Genomic DNA, 10,065 nt, shown 5'->3' with positions numbered 1-10,065 from the left:
CAACTCACTAATTGGAGCGAGTAATTATTTACACTCTAGCTATGCAGGCTGGTTCCCAAGCATAATGCAGTTCATTCGTCGGGATCTAGCCTATCCAGCATATAGCTATCAACCACTACCCCCGCGAATCCTACCCATGACTGGGCGATTGTAGTCCCCACTATACCGATCTCGATCACCGATAGTAGCCTAGGCTACTCCCAGTTTGCGTCACCTACACGCGCGACACTGGTCGGTCAGCACTTCAAAAACCGTCGGGACGCTACTACCCGGGGATATTTCACAGGAATCGCTCAGCAACCCGACCCCGAGCCTAGCCCCGAAGCAGGGCGTCAAGCTTTCAGTTGATCAATCTTCTCTCTGCGAAAGCCAAAATATATTGGCTTATCCGTGATCCTGAGGCAATCAAATAATTAGATAGCCTCGTGCTTTATCAGAACAAGCCTTATGTGCGCCGATAAAATTCGAACTCGGAACGGACACAGGTCGAAACACACAAGGCGTCTGACCACCAATACCACCCCTATTTTAAGACAATAGGAGTGGTGATGGGATTTTTTAATTTAGTTAATTGTAGTAATATGTATCATTTTTATAAAAGATTTGATATCAATAATTGGCGCCAAGTTAAATCCTACTAATAATCAAATTTAATCAAATAATGGCAACATTAATTTTCTATCAATTATTACGAGTACTCTTCGAAAAAAATTGATGTAGCAAATGAAAAATTAAAACCTAAATGCTACAATCTTAACCAATCAAATTAAATTCTATCAAATTAAAAAGTAAAACACAAATGATATTATCTCTTGTTATTTACTTAATTCTAATAGTAAGTATCATTCGTATAAAAGATTTGATATCAATAAAATTGATGCTAAGTTAAATTCTTCAAAATTTTAGGTATTATTCGTAAAAAAGATTTGATATCAACAATTAGGGCCAAGTTAAATTCCATGTAATAATTAAATAAATAATATTAACTTTAATGATACTTTAATGATCATTCTTGTAAAGGATTTGATATCAAGAACTGGCACCAAGTTAAATCCCATTTCTTTATATCACGCTAAATTAAATAAATAATGAATATTAATCTAATAATATGTATCATTTGTATAAAAAATTTATTATTATCAGATATCAATAACTATGACGCCAAATTAAATTCTACTATCAAAATAAAAAGTAAAACTCAAATGATATTATCTTTATTATTTACTTAATCCACTTTATTATTTACTTAATTCAAATGAAACTATCTTTAATTTTTATACAATGAAACATAAGTATACGCATATCTTATTGAAGGATCTTCCTATTCCAAAGCAAATGGTTTAAATTCCTCTTAAATGAAATTATTATACCATAATTCATTCAAAGACATTTTCTCTTCCAACTAAAGTAGTGATTATTTAATTTTTCTTCAAAATAATATACAAAACATTATCACAAAATTAATTTAAACATTATGTTTAAATACACAAAAAATTAAAGAGTTAACTGTATAAAATAAAAAAAATTAATTTAAGTAGAAAAATTTTTCTACTTAAAGAAAAAAAGTGTAAAAACACTTGGCGCTGCTAGATCTCGATATAATAAGTAATAGTAAGTCATAGTAGTAAAATATGAATGTAATATTTAGAAAAATAACATATTAATGAGGAAAATTATAATCATATTAAAAAATATGAATATTTAGAAAAATAAGAAAAATAAGAAGCATTCTCAATGAGAATTAAAGTATCTAACGTGTGTATATAAGGTTTTTTCTTAAAAAGCGGACACTAATTATAACGCTAATTCTGATCTAAAATTGAGTCGAAGTTTCCTGAGTCATTTTTTTGTACAGTGCTGCATAAAGCAGCTATTATCGAGTAAAGTTAAGCCAACGGACTTTTAAACGGACGCACGTCCGTGAGCCACACGCCTAGTAGTGTGCGTGAGCGCTCCGCCACTCCGCTAACTTCGCTGCTATCGCGCAATATTCTCACGCATCATAATAATGAGAAAATTTTCCATTAAAAATCATATTCCTTCTGTCAGAAGCATTTTCTTTCAGGAAAATTTTAAAGGATACGAGAAGAATTCTCGTCAAAACGTAGTAAATTATAGATTATATAAAAAATATAATCTTACAAATTATTTAAAAAATCTTTCTTTGTAAATTCAAAACTCTGTAAGTTTCCTTTTATATAGAATAGAAATATTATCTTTTTCTTATTCATACTTTTTAATTAAATTTCTCATAAAAAATTCTCCATATAACTATCTACTACAGATGAGTGGTTATTACTTAAAAAATCCATTTCTTAAAAAGTTTCTATATAAAATGTAATATATTAAGAAAATGTAAAACAAAAAATAAAATTTTTTCATTATCAACATTTGGAAGTTTGAAGAGCAAAAGAAATGAATTCTGTCTTATGTTAAATTATCTTTTAAGCAATCCTATTCTTTTTCATAAATTTTTACGTTAACACTGAAATTTAAAATGAATTATTTTAATGAATTTTCTTGCGAGTGGTTTTATCTAGTATTCTGAAGTATATATTTTCTTTTAAAGAATTTTTTATAATTAAATATCCAAATAAACTCATGCTCAAAAGAAAATATGTAAAGCATTATAAAAAATAAAAATTTCTTTCTTTATAAAAAAAGATTTATCTTCTCTTCATAATATTAAAAAGAATTTTTTGGAGATCTGCTTTACTTTTAATAAAACAGCATAAAAGGTACCTTCACTGATGTAAAAAAAACTCTTAAAAAGTAATTGTCTAAAAAAATTATCTTTATCAATGAATTGATACTATGTCGCGATATAATAATAATTATACAAATTAAAATTATATCATAACAGAAATTTATAATTATTATGTCGCAACATAATTTTAATTTATGTACAGATATTTTAATGTCTTAATGTTGTTAAAATTGCTAATAGTAGGTTAGCTCCCTAGCTAATACTAGGGAGATTCTAACCCATGGGGCTAGAGAGGAGCGCGGGGGGCACTCGTACGCGCGGAGGAGAAAGCGCGGAAGTCCCAGCGCTATTGATGTTTACCGATATAATGATACATGCCGCCATGTTGTGCATTGGACCACAACACATTCCACACTTCGCCGCCGCCGCCGCTGCGGACCCCGCGTCCACCACAAAATGCGTTGTCATCTTCTCTTATCACCCTTTTTTTTCTTTTCGCATCCAAAATCATTTGACATGTCACATGTTCTAATGATGATCATCAAATGCGATTTGATATAAATGCGACATTGCCAAATAGTGTACATGTCACGTGACCAGATTTTTCACGAATATTCGACATGTCACAACATGTTCGAGCGGTAATATCATCATCATCAATGTAAAGTGATACAAATATCACGCGATCAAGTAAATAATATAAAATGAGAAGATAAATTTTAATCTCCGAATTGCGTTTATTTTCATACTTGTTTTTCATTCTTTTGTCTTACATTGAATAGATATATATATGATATACGATAGGTAGGATGGAAAATAAAGAAAATACATATATAATGATATAAACAAAAAAAATTTTATTCACATATTATTACATCGTTTTTTTTCGAACATATTAGGTGTACAACTTTGTTTCCGCCGTTTTCCTATAGATGGCTTTAGCGGTAAGTGGTGGTCGAAATAAATAGATCATAGACGTCATACAATAAACTTGGGCATCTGTCAACATAAGTCCATAGAAACATTAGTTGATTTGTGTCTGCATCATAAAATTATTCTCGATTGAAAATGTCAATTTACGAGCTAAACTCTTGTCATTTGCGGGAGGTTTTAATTTTTTGCTTCAATATGAAGAAATCTGCGGCTGAGGCTCATCGAATGCTCTCAAATACTTACTTGAGGCCGCTATTAGTGAAAGAACGTGTCGTGAGTGGTTTCAACGCTTCAAGAACGGTGATTTTGATGTCGAAGACCGGCATAGCGGTGGAAGAGAGAAGGTTTTCGAAGATGCAGAATTGGAGGCATTACTTGAGCAAGACTCGTGTCAAAATCAAGAAGAATTGACACGATCATTGGGAGTGACTCAACAAGCCATTTCAAAACGCCTCAAAGCCATGGAAATGATTCAGAAGTAAGGAAATTGGGTGCCGTACGAATTGAAGCCGAGAGATGTTGAACGGCATTTGTTTGCTTGTGAACAGTTGCTTGAAAGGCAAAGACGGAAGGGATTTCTGCATCGCATTGTGACTGGGGACGAAAAATGGGTTCATTACGATAATCCCAAGCGCAGAAAATGGGGAATCATGGGGAGTTCCCGACCATGCTTCCACGTCGACGGCCAAACCGAATATTCACGGCTCCAAGGTCATGCTCTGTATTTGGTGGGACCAGCTCGGCACAGTGTATTATGAACTGTTAAAACCGACTGAAACAATCACAGGCGATCGGTATCGAACGCAATTGATGCGTTTGAGCCGAGCATTGAAAGACAAACGGCTGCAATATAACGAGAGACACGATAAAGTGATTTTGCAGCATGACAATGCTCGACCCCATGTTGCGAAAGTGGTCAAGACATACTTGGAAACGTTGAAATGGGAAGTCGTATCCCGCCGTATTCTCCAGACGTTGCTCCCTCTGACTATCACTTGTTTCGATCAATGGCACACGGCCTGGCTGACCAGCACTTCCGGTTTTATGAAGAAGTAAAAAATTGGATCGATTCGTGGATAGCCTCAAAAGATGACAGTTTTTTCGACGCGGGATTCGTACGCTACCCGAAAGATGGGAGAAAGTAGTGGCCAGCGATGGACAATACTTTGAATCATAAATGTATAACCAGTTTTTTACAATAAAGCCTCGAATTTCGGAAAAAAAAACGGCGGAAGCAAAATTGTATACCTAATATTAAAAACTAAAGTCAATAGTTCACAATCCACGAGCTGATGTCTATTGAAGACATCGCTATCGCGTATAGCGTTTTTGGACGCGATGTTGGAGTCGCGTATATTTGAACAATCGCGTATATTTGACATCGATCGTATCGACGAGTTGGGCTAATCGTTCGAACGTTACATCGATACATTCATCAAACTCAAACATACGGTGTCGTTTCGATCATCATCATGAGTAGCATAACAATGCAGATTCTAACCATGGGGTTAAAGGGGAGCACGGGGCGCAGGGGGTACTTGTAAGCATGGGAGGCAAGCGCGAGGAGGATGGCGCGGGGAGGAAGACGTGGTGGTACTGGCGCAGGGAAGGAAGAGGAAGGCCCCGGTCAGCTACATCGCTGTTTACATAAACATAGGACCCTGGTCGATGAATTACGTAAACATGATACACATGATGACATTTCGTTATTCCATATTTTTTTTCGTCATCCGCCGCCGCTGCCGCGTTCACTCCAAAATGCGTTTTCGAGCCGCCGCAGACCCCGTGTCCCCAAAACCGCAGTATTATAACGCGAACAAGATGTTTTGTCTAGATGACACATCATTAATGTGTTCTCACAGTTCTTTCTTTCAAGGTCGATAAAGCATCGATAAAGATATTTATCTAGCAAGAACCGTGAGATCGGTGACACGTCGCGATGCGTTAAGAGAGAAGCACCGATAACGATATTTTTTTCTAAGAAAAAATCGGTGACACGTCGTCATTACTGCGACCCAATAGGAATGGTAGATAAAGGGATAAAGAAGTCACAAATGGAATATATATAATGAGTCATAAGCGCACGGCACCTCAGTTGGCGCCTTTAAAGATTACCGAATCGCAATAAGTATAATGCGAAAAGTATGGTTGACCATCGTGCAGACAAGTTGAGGACAGTGTGAATGCAGACAAGTTATTTGAAGCAATGGAAATAGAATTTGGGAACATAATGGACGATGTAGAAGTTGAGAATATCAGAAACATTGAAGACATGGATGTAGAATTCGAGAATATCGAAAACGGAAATATTAGAAACGAAGTGTTCGAAGTGCTTGATGAAATGGAAGTAGACTTTGAGAATATAATGGGCCAAGAGTCGTCCAACAAAAAAGTACAATCCAACGATACTGAATGTCTTATTGGATTGAGCGACGGCAATATGGATCACGCACAGAAATTTGTACAGCCTTCGGAAATCAATACGTTGAACATTCGTATTAAACACTGCATAATCTGTTGTTATTATACAACGTATGATGATACTTCAGCTTTATGTTCACCATGTATGATTTATTTGCGGAATATTGGCGTTAAAGGAATGTATCTTGTCAGGAAGCATAAAGATTGTTCTTTCTCACTAGACAGCAGGTGGTCGTGCTCGGAATGCGGAGAGCCGATGTACATTGTATTCTCGTACAGCATGTGTCCACTCTGCGCACATTGAAAAACTATTAAGTACTTCGTGGAAGAGTGCGATGTGATCTAAAAACTGTGAAAAGACATGGAAAACCACGAGCGAGTGGAACGCGAATTACTGGAGCAATAGCGGCCAAGTTGCTACTCTGGTGGAGTGTGGCTGCAACGATGCGACAAGTGCATCGAGCAGTTCGAAGAACTTTATCGTGCCAAGTGTCCGCGCCTCGCCGTTGGACACAGACAATCCGCGGTGGCGAGGATCACTCGCGGATGCAAAATCGCAATTGGAGCGACGTTTCGTGCACATTGGTGGCGAGTACGCGAGTGGCAACGAACGATCTCTTGTCTGGCGAGAGATCGACGCCGCGTTCGAGAGTATATTGATTACAAGTGCGGTGATAAACTTTAATCACATCGAGTTGCGGCGGTTTTTAGAAGAAATGTAGCTCTAAAGCGAGTGCGAGATGCTGTAGAAAGACACAGTAGTGTAAAAGTGAACACCGCATTCAATGGTAAGTTCGCGACGAAGGATAAACGTGCTAATAAGAGCATAGTTACAAAGAACAGCGAGATATATCGATACACCGATTTGCGCGTGTAGTACGAGCAGCACATTATCGAGCTTATCCTAGCCTCGAAGAGTTCCAGGAATCCGCGACAGCGGATGGGCATTGTCACGTATATTGAATTTGACTATCAATGTGAACAAATTAAATCCCCTGCGCGCGGGATGTCACATCAAAATGCCTCGAGAAACGACGAAATGAGCGGTAATCAGTGTTCGTACGACGGACAATGCGTGCTTCGCGTGGTCGGTGGTCGCCGCTCTGTACCCAGCTGAAAAGTATACGGAGCGGAAATCGTCCTATTCGCATTATACGACAGTATTGAATCTCAGAAACATTGAGTTTCCAATGACTTTAAAAACATTTCTAAATTCGAACGGTTAAACGCAGTATCGATCAACGCGTACGGCATTGAGAATAAACAAATCCTTTCTCTGCGGCCGATAACAAGAAGGAGAAGCACCTGTATTTACAATCTCCTGTATTTACAAGATTCACACAACGACAACCTTGGCCATTTTGCGTGGATAAAAAAATCTATCGCGTCTCGTGAGCTCGCAGATTAGTGGAAAAAAAACAAGAATTTTTTCTGCGAGCGGTAAGTATAAGAAAAGTCAATAAAAAAAACAGTAAAAAGAAAAAATGAAAAATGATTTCTCTATTATTTAGGTGTCTCCATTATTTCATTTCGTGCGAAAAATTGCAATTGCACGAAGTGGACTGCCAGAAGATCAACGACTGCGCTATCTGACTGAGTGAGGACGACAAGCTCGAATTTGACAACTACAGCAACCGGGAACGAGTGCCGTTCATCGTTTACGCAGACCTGGAGTGCGTTCTACGTAAGACAGAATCCGACAAGAAAGACGCGTCGTCGTACGCGTATCAGCGGCATGAAACATTTAGCATAAGCTATTATGTACGATGTGCATACGACGACACATTATCATCGTATTACTTCCGTCGCGATGAAGACTGTATAATGTGGTTCGCGCAACAACTCAACGATTTGGCACATCGCGTGAAAAATGTCGTATCCGCCAACGTGCCTATGGAATCGTTGTCTAAACAGCAATGGGAGGCATACTGTAGCGCGACGCGTTGTCACATCTGCGAGAAACCATTCGCCGGACGATACGCGAATCCACGATCATTGTCATTCCGTTAAATACCGCGGTCCAGCGCAATTCAAATTGTAACTTAAATTATAAATAAAAAATTATAAATTATAAAAGTTCATTCTATATTCCGATCGTATTTCACAATTTATCGGGCTATGATGTCCATTTTATAATTAAGGTAATTGCTATTGCATACGATGGACATGTAGATGTACTACATAATGAAGAAAAAATATATTTCATTCACTAAACATGTCGATAGCACCAAAGACAAAAATGAAGAGAATTTTCAAAAAAATGGTATAAAATTAAGATTCATTGATTTTTTCAAATTTCTAAATGCAAGCCTCGATAATTTGGCGTAGTATCTCGACAAAGATAAATTAAAAATTGTACGTTCCGAATTTTGCAAGCTCAACGCGGAGAATCTTCTCACACGAAAAGGTGTCTTTCCGTACGAGTACATTGACTGCGAAAAATTGCAGGAAACATGCGCTTACCACCGCGCGAATTATTTTTCAGTTCGTTGACAGGCGATACCATATCCAAGAGCGATTACGCCCATATCGTGAACGTATGGCAGCGATTCTTCATCCGAACGCTCGGCGAGTAGGATATTACGATTGACAAAACATACGGCTCCATTGTCGGCTCCAGGACGGCTATTTACTCCGCTGTGTATTGGACAGTCGCGAATTTCTGCGAGACCATCATGCGCAAGAAAGAGTAGGCCGAATAGGAGCGTCAGGCCCTGAAGAGGCAAAGGGCTCTTTTTAGTTCGAGGGGGCTGTCTGGGGTCTGACGACAATCATGTGTAAAAATGTTTATATAATATACATATTTAGGATAGTATTTAATTATTATATATAAGATAGGATTCTAGCTTTAAGTATACCGAACCATGAAGGTGGGAGCGTATATTCCACTGGGTGCATCCTGATGAAATGCCGCCGGGTAGGCGGTTCCGAGGTGTGCCCAATGTGGTGTTGCGGTGGTCTTGCTGGTTATCTTCTCTTTATCTGATTAGGTTCTCCTTCGAGAAAATCCTGGATGATGGGTTATATGAAGATGTTTCTCCTCCTCATAAACAAAAACTATTCATACAATATTAAAAATTCATTTTGTTACAATCAAAACAAATATTAAAGACTGTGTTAAAATCGAAGAGACGAAGAAAATATGGTTACTCACAAGAATGGGCGATGAAGGAGCCCATTCTTTATTTTAAGTAAATTTACAGAATATTAATAATTCATTCTGTTGCAATTGAAATAAATATGCAATGTATAATCAATATTTATTATAATTATAAGTTACATATATACTGTTATATTACATACTATTATATACTATTATATATTAAATATAGTATATATACATAATATATATGATATATATTTATATGTATTATATATACTATATATGTATTATATATACTATATGTTTCAATTTTTTCTAACTGTATTGCATAAATTGTAGCTTATAGAAGGTTACGCGATAAGAGTCGAAAATATATACATTTGTGATACTTGCATTACTAGAAAGCTTCCCCGTCTGTATATCTGAAAAGTAGGTGATATATCCCTAAAAATTCATTAAAATGAAAAGATTAGGCCATGTTCAAAAACAGATCTACAAAAATGTAAACCTTTCAAAATTTAAATGATATCTATTAGGTGTACAACTTTGCTTCCTCCGTTTTCCTATAGATGGCTTTAGCGGTAAGTGGTGGTCGAAATAGATCATAGACGTCATACAATAAACTTGAGCATCTATCAACATAACCCCATAGAAACATTAGTCGATATGTCTGCATCATAAAATTATTCTCGATTGAAAATGTCAGTTTACGAACCAAATTCTCGTCATTTGCGGGAGGTTTTAATTTTTTGCTTCAATATGAAGAAATCTGCGGCTGAGGCTCATCGAATGCTCTCAAATACTTATGGTGAAGCCGCTATTAGTGAAAGAACGTGTCGTGAGTGGTTTCAACGCTTCAAGAACGGTGATTTTGACGTCCAAGGTCATGTTCTGTATTTGG

The sequence above is a fragment of the Atta cephalotes genome, assembly GCF_000143395.1.
Source record: "Atta cephalotes unplaced genomic scaffold scaffold00078, whole genome shotgun sequence".
NCBI classification, from domain to species: domain Eukaryota; kingdom Metazoa; phylum Arthropoda; class Insecta; order Hymenoptera; family Formicidae; genus Atta; species Atta cephalotes.
Note: the sequence above shows the minus strand (reverse complement) of the source record.